The sequence below is a fragment of the Pinus tabuliformis genome, chromosome X, assembly GCF_031772625.1.
Source record: "Pinus tabuliformis cultivar Carrire ecotype Pingquan chromosome X, CPIR1, whole genome shotgun sequence".
Taxonomy (NCBI): domain Eukaryota; kingdom Viridiplantae; phylum Streptophyta; class Pinopsida; order Pinales; family Pinaceae; genus Pinus; species Pinus tabuliformis.
Genome location: NC_142308.1, coordinates 1,043,660,413 through 1,043,676,124, shown reverse-complemented (window position 1 = coordinate 1,043,676,124; position 15,712 = coordinate 1,043,660,413).

Genomic DNA, 15,712 nt, shown 5'->3' with positions numbered 1-15,712 from the left:
ATTCCAAGAGGTCTCTTGGAATTCCGTTATTCTTGGAAATCCTCCAACACCAGACCATATGGATTACATGTTCAATATTTTCCCCCTTAATATGAAGGGGTGTATATGAGTCCAAGAAGGGAGCTAAAATACGAGAATGCATGGAAAACAATGGCTAGTTGCGCTCTCTAAAATGGTGGTTTAAGTAAGACCACAAACCCAGTGAGGTAGAAGAATTTGAGGTCTTTAGTGGTGGTGGTTTAAGGCTAACAACCAACTCTATAACTAAAGCTTGAAGTAGTTCTTGGAACAATTTCAAATCTAACTACAAGTTGAAGTCTTTTGTTGGTGGAAGTGCTCCTTGATGGTGGTTTAAAGTTGACCATAAACTGATGTAGAAGAACCCAAATTTTCTGCCAGTGGTGGTTTCAGGTAGGCCACCAACCAAAAACATGCTCATGGAGCATGAATCTACCTTTGGCTACAACTGTTAACCCGACTATGGTTCACTCTAGCTCTAGGCTCTATTAGTTGGCTTTGGTTCAACCTATTGCTCAAGTTCGCTTGATAAATATATAAATCTTGTAACTAATCATCAATTCCCCCTATCATATACAAGATGAGAAGGTGAAGACATCTCATCTACGAGATGTGTCAACACCCAAGATTGAATTTTGAGGTGTGACTAATATATCTTCTTTGATGTTGAAGACTGTTGCCAAGAAGTGATCCAACCAAGGTGAAACTTTATTCTTGCAAAAGGCTTGTTTCTGGAACATCTGTTTGAATAATGAGTATTTTTATCACAATGTGCATAAGGGTGAAGATCAAAACATTGATCTTTCACATGGCCAACCCAATCATAATGTTGGCATTTTCAAACCTATTGTGGTTGTGGAATAGGAGCAAGTGGAGATGAATCATCTAAAAAAAACCTAACATTATGAAACTGGATGGGATTAGAATAGTCTGGAATGCAAAAGGAAACATCCTTGTCATATCCAAGACCGGTTTTGTTGTGGTTGTTAATAATTTATTCCCAAGGTTTAATGATGGGCTTGGGAAGTTTAGGTTGAACCTTTACATCTTCAAGGAAATTTGTCCTAAAATGGGCATTTGACGGCAATCAACATCAACCTCGTTGATTTTATCATTTTCTTGTTACTAAAGGGAGTTTGTCTCAAATTAAAACAATGAATTGTTTTGAACAAAATCCAGTTCATAATGAGGATTATTTTGTTTTAGCTCATCTCATTGTAGCTTTGATTCGAGCTGCAAAAATTCAATCTTGTCTTGTGCATTTTGCAAATAGGTTCGAAATATTAGAGAGACAAGCTTTGTTGATTTTGATAGTACCAGACTCACTAGTGAAGAGTATCAAAGTATCCAGTAACTCTAATACATCATCAATTAGAGTTATTTTCCTAACAACTCAAGAACAAAAGGATATTGGAGAAACTAATAAGACCGAAAGCTTTGAAGCAAGGTCCTTGGATATTGAGTGTTGAAGGATGTCTCAACAACAATTATTGACAACAATAGAGTGTTTGTCAAAAGAATATGAAAATTTCTTTAAGTTAATGAAGTTTGTGCACCAAGAAATCGCGGCTTGAGATGTGCTTCTCCTATGATTGAAGCGAAACAATGCTTCTTTTTAAATAAAGTAGAACTTATTCATTAAGATATCTTCTTCAATGAATCCCAATGTACAAATATTCTTGCACAATTGCTTGGCATATATTTTGGATTAAGATGCTACAAATACAATAAAACCTTTCTTTCCCATAGCATATGGACAAAGATCTTGTTGTGTATATATCATGCTTGCATAGTTGCAAATGACACTTGAGAAGGACTAGTTGCAACCCATATAAACAAAACAATTATGACTAAATCATATGTGATGTGCATTGCCACATAACATACATCACCATATGCCTTTGACTTTACACTTTATAATCACGGTGAGTGATTACCAATGGCACATACTTCACACATTTCCAACTTTGTTATATTCTCCAGCAACAAACCTTGCATGAAACATAATGGAATAGGGTATATGGGCATCACATGGCATGCCTTACAAAGTGCGATCAACATCCATAGTTCTTATAGAAATTGCTCCTACTAAGTGGTTAACTAGGCTAGTGGATTGATTCACAAGAGTGCCATTCCAAGACCAAGCCATTAATGTTTAAATCATAAATGAAGCAAGTGTTTAGGCCAATCTATATGAACGACATTCATTATATCACTCATCAACCTAGCTCGAAATATTTGGTAGACAGTTGATAGGTTGAATTTAGTCATTAGAACATGAAATGCCCTCCAAGTGGTGGTGGAACCTCATTATCTATAGTCTCATTACAACAATAAAAATATTGTGATAAAGAATATACATGCTGCAATCAAACTCCAATAAAAATCTAGAGAGGTGCTAAGTGGATCTACACTCAACAAATTGTTATTCAACCTCAATAATGATGTTGTTGTTGATAGTGGGTTTGTCATTGACTTCTTCATTGAAGGAATACATATATATTCCTTAAAGTGGGGCTGGAGCATGAACAATGACCAGTCATATATCGACAACCACAAATGCTCTTAGATGGCTCCAAATGTGGCCTTTTTTTTTACCACGACATCGGTGGGTTGGTTTCTCTCACAACAAGGGTTGAATACTAGACATATGAACTTGAATGCCCTTGCACTCTATCACGGGTAACAAAACTTGCCAAGAACGACCTCACTATACAACACATCCCCGAGTTCTAGTGGAACTTTCAATATAAACATGACACCAAATAGAATTTGCATCACAAATATAGACATCATAATCGTAATTGGAATACACCAGTAAGATACTCCCATTTGGCATGTCAACATTGAGTGAGTTGAGCAACAATATTGTGTGCAACTAGCATATGTGATCAAAGAACATGGCGAGAGTGCACAAATTGAATGAGGACGTACGGACTAAGTGGGACAAAACCAAATGATGTTGCTTTCTTCTCGAGTGTTTTTTTACGTCGATTAACAGTGTCATATGCACAAAATGATAATAGTGCAGGCGACATCGAAATGTTCCAACAAAGTTGTTGACTAGTGCTAGAATGCAAACAAACAATTTGTTAGAATTTAGACTAGCATGAGAATGTAACCCATAAGATAATTCTCATGGAATAAACCAAAATGATTGTAATGCTTGATGCTAGAAGTATAATCACCAGATGATAATGAGGCAAATTTTGTAGAAACGCTAGTACAATATCACAAATGATAGAGTGCACTAACATACATGCAAAGAGACACTCTGAATTTAGGATGTTGTTGACAAGAACTCAAAGTTTTGATAGGACATAGACAATAAGACACTGCTATAGAAACACGGGGGTGGTACAAACAAGACCACCCATTTGATAATAGACACGCATATAAAAACGACAAGAATTTTGGCAATGTGGCAAGTCTGAATAGAGGAGGAAGTTGGGTCAAAGAGGTAACGCATGCACAAAACAAAAAATATGTTTCACAAGGAATGTAAGTTGATAGTGACTAGCTTAGAGATGGTCCCTTTTTAGTGCTCACTAATGCATTAATAGATGAGAAAGCCTTTATGAGCATTAGAAAAGGCAAGGGATTAAAACCAAATGCCTTTGCTAGATGACAAACCCGTGGTTGAGAAACCAAACCAATTTGATTCCTAAGAAGGACACAAAACCATGGTTCACATACAATAAGCAAGGAAGGAGTATCCCTACTTTAATACCATGTTAAACACGCATGAAATAATATGCACATTTAGATAAATCATGAAATCTATTTCTAGTCACAAGAATGTACATATCAATACATATGTCTTACCCTTAGTTTTCATATTCGAAGAGGTCTCTTGGATTTCCGTGACTATTGGAAATCCTCCAGCACCAACCCTTACAAATTAGGTGTCCAACAATAAATCACCCACAAAATCCATGGCAATTATTTCCTTAGCTTAAGCAGGTACAAGAAAGGGATGGTATACTCTGTATTATTTGTTACATGGCTTGTTGATTCCAAAAAGTATGCATCCTCTAATATATTGTGCTACGTCTTATCGCATCCTAGGCCAGTACACATACCTTTATAAGTTAGATATTGTCTTCCTAACATCAAAATGTACTGTAACCTTGGATGTGTGAACCTTTGTGACAAGCTAAAATCTTTCACCTCTAGAGACATATAATTTATCTATCTTGTAGATTAACCCATTATGGAGATGATAGTAAGCCATTCTATCACCTTCTTCTACATGAATTTGGTCCTACAATGACTAAAACACCTTCTTGAAGTCCTCATCTTTTGTTATGCCTCTTTGTATGCATCATGGGTAAAAGGCTCCAAGTGCATAAGAGTTCCCAAAGTTGTAATCTTGGCTAAGGGTTGCCTCGATAACATGTATGTGCACTCATGTATGTCTTTCCCTCTTGTTTCATAATCTGTTTTTGCATATGTTTAAGGTAACATAGGAACTAGGGCAAGGAGAGGTTGAGTATCAACCTCCCTGACAGCCCACCACAAAGTTATCATCATTATAGAGATACTCTTATTGAAATGTCTGTTTGAAATAACCCCTCTGCATCTTTAATTGTCGCCTTTTGTCATCTCTTGAATGTATATTGTTTAGCTGCAAAATTCTTCTGCACACATCTACTATATTTGATTGATTAAGTATTCAATATGAATACTTAATTACTTGATTTATCTTCTATTCCTCCACAAAACCCTTTAATCTTCTTTTTTTTTTTGTCAGAATTAGACGTTAAAACTTTGATTAAGTTTCAGCAAGAGAGGGTTTTATTTATGAGCAGAGATTGGATAATCATCAATAACCACCTACAACAAATAATAGATCTGGCCCTTGTGCTTCAAAGGCTGTTGTCCAGCGATAGTGAACAACGTTAAAAAAAATCATCATAACACTTGAGGTAGGCCCCTCTGGTTTGAGGGTCAGCTTGAACCTAAAGTTTGGTCAAGTTGGTTTCTCGGCGCAGTTTCACAACCAAGAACTGCCTTCAAGAAACAAGTACAATAGAGGGTTTGAAAGTATTAGAAGGAGATTTATTGACAAGGATTGAGAAGAAAGCAAAGGAGACCAAAGACATGACCCATTGGGTCCAATGAGGGTTGAAAACAAATTCCAAAAGAGTGCTTTTGATGTAATCCCAATTGATTTTGTCAAAGACTTTAAACACGTCGGGCTTGATGAACTTGTTTGGCTTTTTGAGCGATTTGAGGGAATGGATAGTTTGATGAGAAAGGACGATTCCATCAAGGATCTTTCTTCTTTCGACATAACCAAACTACTAAGGGGAAACGAGGTGGGGAAGAATGTGTTTCAAGCAATTAGTTGTAACTTTGGTGATAATTATGTAAATATCATTACATAGAGCTATGGAACGATATTTACCTGTAGATGCAACATTGGCCTCCATTGGGATCAAGGCCATGAAGGTGGCATTGAAGGCTAGGAGGATGCATTTGCTTGTCCGTGAATCTTCAATGGTTTCTAGGACTTACTTGTGAAGAAAATGCCAACATTGCATGAAGAAGGTAATTGTGAGCCCATTGGGCCCAGGAGACTTACTATCTGCCATCTGAGGTAGAGCATCATTGACCTCTACTTCATTGATAGGTCCAACAAGGGCAATGTTTTGATCCTCAGTGACTAATTTGGGGATATTGGTTGTTATCTGATTGATAACTGTTATGAAACCAGCTCAAGAAAAGATAGAAAAGATAGATCAAAGCCTTAGAATTCAGCCTCTTCGAGGGGGCAACCTCCTTTACATTACATAAATGAACAATTCTTGGATGATACAAATGAAAAGACCTCCTTTCTATATATAGGAGTCTAAGGGGTTATAACATAATCAGAGCCGACATAACAATAATAATTTAAGGGCACAATAATAACAATAGTGGGCTTCTATGTGGCACGATAGTAACAATATGGGCACTACATGGGTACATCAATATAATAAGTGGGTTATACTAACAACAATAGGGGGTTACACTAGTAGTATAGGGGCCTAACATGCCCCTCTCCTTCAAAAAGCGTTGTCCTCAACGCTTGAGTAGTTCTTGATGCTTCTGTATAAAATTCTTGTCCTCCCATGTGGAATATTCAGCGGGTAAGTTCTTCCACTTGATGAAATACTCTGAAATTGATCGATTTCGTAGCTGTCGGGTTCTTGTTTCTGTGACTGCTCCAGGTTCCAATATGATTTTTCCTTCCTCTTCAATTTCTGACAATATTGCTTGAATTGGGATCTTTTGCAACTTTTGAATAAGTGGCCATACTTCTTCGTCCTTCTTCGATTCATCCCTTGCTTCGTTTATCCAATTTGGTTGGATAATATAAATAGCAAAAAACAATGCTTCCACATCCTCATCCTTGAAGAGTATTCTCATTCGGTAAGGTCGCCATTTTTTAAGTGCATGTAGTATTGCCAACATTTCCTTCTCATAAATAGCTTGCTTGAGATGTAGCAGTAAAAATACCCAATCACCTACATCAAAACATTTTTCACTACGATGTTGATCTACCTGTTGTTTCGTTTGATTTTGCACCGAAGTGGCGTTATCCTTTAAAAGTTGGAGAACTTGCTGTTGATGCTCGATGTGATCTTTCTCTACTTGCACGTTTTTCTTCTTGATATGTCCTTCTATCTTGAGAGTTTGAGGAGTGGTAATTCTTTCCAATGCTTTACAAGATGTGGTCTGATTCATTTCTTCTTTCTTTGGGGTGGTGTCCTGGCGTATATCCTCTTCTTTTGATGTTTCTTGATCCTTTTCTTCCTCCTCTTCATATTCTATGTAAAATAATTTCTTCTCAGCACACCTATGACCTTTAGTGCATTTGCTATCACAATTGTAACAAAGCCCTTTTTCTCTTTTTTCTTCCAATTGTTGTGGTGTAACCCTTGTAGGTTGTGGAAGGCTGGGAGAAACAACACTTCCATCTTTATAGTTGTGAGGGGTATGCTTCCTGGTTTCCATAATTTTTCTTTCCATTATGTCACAAAGCCCTTTTACTCTTTCTAATTGTTGTGGTGTTGCTCTAAAGAAGGTGTTGCTCTTTGTATCCTCATAATGTGCTATCATTTCCTCCGTGAAAATTGACCACGTAACAAGTTTTTTACGAGAACAAAGCCCTTCATACCATAAAAATTGATCTGGTTCTAAATATGAAGATGCAATACATACCTTTTGTAACAGTTGTACACCATGTAGATCAAAATATTGCTCCATTTGAAGTATCCAATTTACCGGATCCTTGCCATCAAACTTCCTCATCTTGATTTTTCTTGATTTTAGGAGCTCGACCTTGAAACGACTGTAACTCTGTACTTTTCAATCACCTAGTTCTGAATTTGTGACCTGCAGTAGCCCTTTGTGTCCTCTTTCCAATGCCACAAGTCTGACCCAAATTGGATTCTCCAAGGAAGAGTTATGCGAAATCTCCCACAGTGACTTGATTATAGACTAGTTCAATAGAGCGAACTTGTACGACGTGCCACGAGTCACTGTTTCGACCTTTGGATCTGAAAAACACCCACAAGAAACTACAGTCCGTCCTCTTTCTGTACCTTCTTACGAAATTTTAATCCGATGCTCAGAAAGAAAGTTATGACGATTTTCCCCAGGTCACCTATTTTGAGTGTAATTCAGGAGTCTGCAAAAAGACCAACTTCCTCAGATCATATCTCCGAAAATATCGTGCGAAAAGCTCTGCAATTTAGACCCAAGGTTCAGCGCGATTTCTTCTCAAATGGGTTTTTTTTTGTGACTTCTGAAATGTCACAGAAAAAAAGTTATAGCGAAAATGCCACGATGGCCTGTTTGGAGCAGCGAAACCCTAGAATCCAAAGCTCTGATACCAAATGTTATGAAACCAGCTCAAGAAAAGATAGAAAAGATAGATCAAAGCCTTAGAATTCAGCCTCTTCGAGGGGGAAACCTCACATTACATAAATGAACAATTCTTGGATGATACAAATGAAAAGACCTCCTTTCTATATATAGGAGTCTAAGGGGTTATAACATAATCAGAGCCGACATAACAATAATAATGTAAGGGCACAATAATAACAATAGTGGGCTTCTATGTGGCACAATAGTAACAATATGGGCACTACATGGGTACATCAATATAATAAGTGGGTTATACTAACAACAATAGGGGGTTACACTAGTAGTATAGGGGCCTAACAATAACTCCCTTTCAACGTGGATAAGGATCTTGTAAAAGGCCTGAGAAGTAATTAACTAGCTCCTTTTCAATGTCCTCCTATTTCTCTAAAGTTTCCCCAACTGTGTTACGTAAGGAGGAGATGTGATTGATATAGTAGCATTAGATGGTAGACCTATGAAATAAGGAGGTGTTATGTTCCCCTTCCCTTAGCCAATTGACTATGGAGTTTTGTTTCCAATAGATCTCCTCTTGTTTGTGGTGATCATCCAACTACCTAGTAAGAACATCTTCTTTGTCTTTAAACTCCCTTGTGCGACTTTTGATTATGATGTCGTGCTAGAGTATGGACATTTCTTTTTCCAAAAGGTGTTTTTCATGGAAGATATTTCCAAATTCTTCTTTATTCCATTTTTTTAGAAGGAACTTGATTTGTTCAAGCTTATGTTGGAATACACACATTTTTTAACCCTTTATGTAGCCCGTGATTTTCCACCGGCCTTCAATTTTGTTGATAAGATTAGTATATGAGAGCCAAAATCGTTCAAATTAAAAAGGCGTTTGAGACTCTTACCAAAGGATCTCTCAGAAAGGGGGATGGGCCGGTGGTCTGATCTAGCTGATGTGAGAATCTCAACTAACATCTCATGGCCACTTGTGAGAAGTTGTTCTGCCACTAAGAAGCGGTCTAAGCACGAGGATATCTAAGTTGTGCCTCTTCTTCTATTGTTCCAAGTGAAGAGGCCATTGGTTGTTCTCATGTCTACTAGATTTGTATCTTCTATAAAATTCCTAAGATCCTCAGACTATAGCTCCAACTGACATTTGCTTCCTTTCTTTTCTCTTAGTGACGTGATGATGTTTAAGTCACCCCCTGTTATCCATTTATGCAGGTCCACCAAATCCCTTAAGGAATGTAGACATTGAAGCATATCTTGTTTCTTGGATGGGGCTCAAGTTCCATAGACATTAGACATGAATCCATGCAGATTTGTGCCTAGCAGATGGAAAGAAGATGAAAGAACAGAGGAATTTATAGGCAAGGATTCCAAACTAATTTGGGAGGGATCCTAAGCAATCCCTAAACCACTAGAAGCCTCCTTCGCGTCGATTGCAATGATTTTATCACTTTTCCATAACTTTTCCATTATGGATTCAACGTCTTGCCGAAGTGTTTTGTTTCTTAGATGAATAAGATTGTCGGGAGATCTAGATGGATATTTCGACGAAGAATACGTTGCTTTGAGGGGCTATTCAAACCCATATGTTACAAGATATTATATTTGGGGAAACAATTCTTTGGGATGAGTAAATATCCTATATTTGCTTATATTGACCATGGTCTACTAGTTTCCACCCCGGGGTATCTAGGCATTGAAGTGCCAATTTTCGTCCTCTTTTATTGAAATCCTTGCTTCTCTTCTTCCCATCTTTGGTCATGATGATTTGAAACCCTGATTGCATTGATGCTTTGACTTTTTGGACAGTTACTTTCAAGAGGTTGATCTACTTGGGAGGGATGTTGCTCATTACATTCCTATGACATGCATCTTTTAGGGCCATTAGATCAAGCCCTTCAATGTTAGTGCAGTCTTCTTCCATGGTCATAAGGAAGTCCTCTTCTTGTTGTGGAGTTGATTGAGCTTGTTGATTATTAAGGGTCTCTTCCTCCAGGCCTTTTCCTTTGTCTTCAATGGTTTTCTACTAAGGTCTTTTAGGTTGACCTTCCTTTGCATGCTCTTGAGCTAACGAGGGGATTCCTTTGGGAGGTCTCCCAACACATCAAAGTCGTTGTTGGTCATCTAATGTTTGGGAGCAATAACAATACCAAATTTTTTGTTGTGACACTTCTTGGAGGGGATTTTGGTGAACTCATCTACATTTATTGCAACAAAGCCTTTGGAGTCTGGTTTCGGATCATTTAGAGCGCAGTATTTGAAGAGATGCCCGTGTTGGTGGCGTTTCCGGTACTAGAAAGGAACATGCGCATAGTCTAAGATCTGGAAGCAATCTTTGACTTTAGATCCATGGCTATTTCTTCAAGAAAGAGCTTAAGATGTTCATATATATGTAGATTCTAGTGTAAGAGGTGTAGAAGCCATGTTTTGGTTACTTAGAAAGGCAGACAAAATTCCCAAGCTATACCTTGAAGGGGTTTTGGATCCCAAGACTCATGTGGGAGGGAGTACATTCAAATCAAGACAAGGGCCCAAGAGAAGTCTTCCTTGTCTAGGTTGAACCTCTCTATCCATTGACGCATGTAAAGACTTGCTAAGTTGAAAAAATAGGGACCTCCCTCCATGACTACTTTCAAATCTTCTTGGCTAGTGAAAATCACTATGAAGAAGCTTTAGGAGATGATTTCGACGTCGTAGTGAGCTTTAGGTTTCCATGGTTGTGCGATCTAGTGTAGATAACTTTTTTAGTAGGTTGGATACCGATGAAATTGCAAATTAGGGCATGATCTTGCATGAAATGAAAGTTGTCGTTTAATCTTGCAGGGGGTACATGTACTTGCAGAATCTTTGACGATTTCGCAATGCAGGTGCTAGTGTTTCTTTGAGTAGGGGTTTCTAATTGTTCTTGCCCTATGCTTGTCTCTGTAGTAGCTGTAATAACCCTAGTGAAAATTCTATGTAATGAAAGTTAATAAATGCAAAAACAATAACCACGGTTGATGAGACACTTATTCCAAGCTGAATGTTGGGCAAAAACATCCTAGTGGGTGTTCATTGGTTTATTATGACTAAGGAAATTGGCAAAGGCAATGGCTAAGGCTTTGGAAAGACAAAATGGAATTTTTGGCACATTTATTCATGAAAATAATGGAAATTAGGAGAAAAGGAAGGTGAAAGGTCACAGGTTGCATGTGAGGAGGAAATTGAAGGAAAATAATGGAAAATGAAGAAAATAGAGGCCTAATTGATAAAAAGGCTTCTAAGGATCAATTTGTAACATTTTGTCAGTTCAGTTTTGGAGCTCTCTCATTACTCTCTCTCTCTCTCTCTCTCTTGGATACAAAGTTTTCTTGGAGCACTTTGGCATTGGTGCAAGAAAGACAAAGAAGGCAAGAGGAAGGAAGGAGCAAGCAAGGAAGAGCAGGATCAAGCAGCTACAACATTATTCTTTACATGTATTGATTTGCATGTGTATTTTCCTTCCTAGATTTGGCATGCATGGTATTGCATGTGGTTCTTTTGTTGTTATGACATGGGTTTTTCCTGGTGTAACAATGTTTTCAACATAGCCTTTCCATTTATGGATAGCCATGGTGTGATGGGGTTCTCATGTTTTGGTTGAGTTAGATTTTCGGATGGATCCAAAGTTGAGTGAGGTGGATGTCCTAGTAACCCCTGAACGAGATTGTGGGTTGCGGTAAATCCAGATTTTGTGTTGCCTCGGTGGGCCTAGGAATCCTTGTTGGTGAATGGCAGGATATATAGTAAAGCCAATAGGTGTTTTCCCTTGATTAGGCCTAGGAATATTTGTTTGTGAATGGAAAGATATACGATAAATCCTAGAGGGTGGTGTCTCAATTTAGGGCGTAGTAATCCTTGGATCAGACTATGGATTGTAGTAAAGGCTGACAGACTAGGAGACAAAAAAATTCCTCACATTGTAGGTGGAGAAATCTGGTGGCATCCATGCTTATTTGACCTAGTGATCTGGTGGAGATCGTGCTAAAGCCTTTTATTACATGCTTATTGTGTTGGCCTAGTGATCTAGGATGGATTACAGTAAAGCTTGGTTTCTATTGATGAGGGTGAGGTGGTTTAGCCTCGGGATGCCTTGGTCGGTTCTTTTCATTTGAGTCCCACATTCATGCTTGGAATATGGCACGGGGGTGAATGGCTGAAGAGGGAGTTGGCTCAACCGTTATATGGTTGGGTGTAACATGGTAGTCCCATCTCGGGTTTAGATTTTGCATCATCAATATGAGGTTATTTCTCCTTGTATTTCTATGAGTATTATACTGGTTTATATGTGGATCATATGGTTGTTATTTCCTTGGTATTTATATCGCTATTATGTTGATTGTGTATATGTTTCATGATAGTGGCTATGTATGCCTCTCATCATGTTTTTACTTATAAATGAATGAACAATGTATCTATGACCTAATAGATGATAATGCAACAAATGATATAAGGGAACAATACTTCTTAGCGATTTTGAGATAAGTATGAGATCCCTATGCTTAAATTTGTGGTTTACACTTGAAATGCCTGCCATGGCTAGCAGGGGTCCAGTTAAGGGATTGTTCAAGTATTTGAATTTGCATCATCATTTCCTTGTTATCTTTCTATTTTGAAGGTGTCATCCAATTCTAGGCAGTGACCTACGCTCTGGGCCTGAAAAAGTGGCTCAAATCCCAGGGACGCTGGCACAACATTGAGAAAAATAGTGCCTGGACATTGGCATGCCTTTTCATTAGAGTGTCCAAAACCTCCTGGACACTATCAAGTCCATATTATGGGAGTGTCTGAGAGTCAAGTGGTCTAAAACCTTAGTGGGACCCAGGGGCTGGTTACCATAAATGTTGGGATGGTTCTTAGGAGTCCTGTAGCTAATGTGGAAGGTCTGTATGTTGTGTTTTTGTTAATTCCACTTCCTTGAGGTCACATAGGAGGTTGAATCCCATCATAGTAGCCTCTCATCACATGTTTACCCCGGTTGGCCAGTTACTTGGGTAGATGTGTGAGGAGGGTGTTACAGAGTGGTATCAGAGCATGGTTCATCCCTCAGACTAGATGGGCAGTGTGTTGGTCATGCATTCACGTCATTTTCATGTGCGTTAATCATCCTTTTGGTCTATGTGCTTGTTGCATATGCATGGTGTCAGTCATGGTTGTAGCGATGTTGCTATGTGAAAGATGATGTTGTTTTTATGAAGTATGTAGTCATGAGTGTATGATTGGTTACATGTTGTTTATGCTTGTGTATTGTCAATATACATTGGTATGGTTGTTGTTGTCATGCATGTTGTCGGGGTATATGTAGTTGATATGGTCATGCATAGATGACTGGACTCTAGCTAGACTGATGGTTACACGGTTATGTGCTTGTGTATTATATGTATATATGTTGTCATGATTATGTTATACGTGTAGTATGCTGATTGGTTGTTCTTGTAAATGAGATATCCTCCCTGAATTTTTCTAAGGTACGTTAGTTTTTTGTGATTTGGTTTAGCTGACATAGTATGCCTTACAGGAAAGAGATCAAAATGACTAGTAAGATGGTAGAGTACTAATATTCTCCCTATGAATAAGATGAGCAGCGTGGTGTTGGGCACTCTTCTGATTTGGCAAACACATTGAGAGCTTGAAGGAAGAAATAATGAGTTGTAAGGGAGACAATGATAAAATCATGTAGGCATAAAAGAAACAAGTAAAGGTTAATGCTATACTCCTTCAAAGTTTGTCAGAATTGCAGCGACAAGGCCCTCTTTGGACCAACCATGGACAGGAGGACAGAACTAAAGTGGCATATCGTGGTAGGTCTCATGGTGGTCACAGGTCGGATCGAGATGACACAGTTAGAGATGGCAGATTGTTGGATACTCCGGATAGGAGGGTGATGGATACACATATTATTCTAGTTATGGTTCTGACAGGCATCATGATCATCATCGTTATCATCCTTACATGATGAGTGATAGGGGATACTTGCCAGATGAGTTTAAGAAAGCAAAGGCAATTATTTTTGATGGAGATGTGAAGACGATGGAAGATGCAAAGGCTTGTATACTTGGGATGAAGAAGTTCTTTGAGTTGCATGAGTACACAGATAATATGAAGGCTAGAATAGTTATCTTCAACCTGAGAGGCAAAGCAGACATTTGGTGGGAAGATGTGAAGCGGGTTAGAGACATCAAGACAGATGACTTGACTTGGCACGAGTTAAAGAGGCTGTTTAGGAAGAAGTACTTGTTAGAAAGGTATTATAGTAGTAAGGCCAAAGAATTCTATGAGCTAAAGATGGGATCAATGACAGATGTAGAGTACACGACTAAGTTCCTGGAGCTATTGAGGGATGTACCATATCTTAAAGTCGAGAAGGCTAAAGCTCAATGATTTGTCAATGGTTTTCCATTAGCATTTAGAGATTGGATTGAGGATGATGAGCCTCAGTCACTTGAGGAAGTTATTGGGAAATTGAAGCATTGCTATGAATAATGAAAGCGTAAGAATGAATCTCGGCAAGGATGGAAAGGGAAAGGCAAAGGTAAAGGTAAATGGAAACTGAAAAGAGAAAGGCCTCAGAATCCAGATGAGAAAGAGAATGTGGCACCAAAAAAGAGGTTCAATGCAGTAGACAGGGACATGGGTCACAACGACATCATAGAGGTGAGGGCACTGGTCAGTTGGAGTGTTGGACATGCGATAAGGAGCACCTTAAGAGAGATTGTCCACAGAATCAGGGTGGCAGGCCTCACATATATAGTGCACAGGAGGCACAAATTGTTGGGGATGTTGGTCAAAGAATTCCTCGTATTTATGCAACATTGGATAACAAACATGCAGATCATCAAGCATATATCACTCAGATGGACTATAAGCTTTGTGATCAATTTATTTCTATTTTGATTGACCCTGGATCTAATTATAGCTATTATAGTCCTGACTTGGTGGATAAATGTGGTTTGAGTAAGGAAGTGCATGCAGAATCTTGGTTAGCGCAGTTGGCTACAAGTACAAAGAAGCAAGTTCATCATTAGGTAAGAGCTTGTGCATTTGATTTGAATGATATGCCTACCACAACACATTTGAATGTATTAGTGTTGGGCATGGATTAATTGTACCTTCATAGAACCAAGGTGGATTGTTGTGACAAAGCCATTAAGTGTGTGGATGACAATGGTGAACCAATATTCTTGAAGGGAAAGAAGAAAGCCACATCAATTAGGATGGTGACAACTATGCAGGAAAAACATAGTCGCAGGAAATGGTGTGTGCCATTTGTAGTTCATATTTCTAGTGAAAAAGGTAAGGAAGTTGAGGATGCAGATGTTTTGAGTAGGTGCCCAGTTCTACAACAATTTTAAGATGTATTTCCTGAGAAGATTTTAGAGTTGCCACTTCACAGGGTGGTAGACTTTTCTATTGAGTTAGTGCTAGGGGCAACTCCAACATCAAAATAACCTTACAGGATGAGCACAACTGAGTTGGTAGAGTTGAAGTTGCAGTTGAAGGAAATGTTGGACAAGGGATACATCAGGCCAAGTGTATCACCATAGAGCACACTGGTATTGTTTGTGAAGAAGAAAGATGGCACTCTCAGATTGTGCATTGATTAAAGGCAGTTGAATAAAGTGACCATCAAGAACAAGTGTCCATTGCCGAGGATTGATGACTTGTTCGATCAGTTGAAGGGAGCAGTAGTGTTCTCGCAGATTGATTTGAGATCAGGATACCACTAGGTATGCATAAAAAAATGAGGACATTTACAAGATTATTTACCGGACCAGGTATGGGTATTATGAGTTTGTTGTAGTTC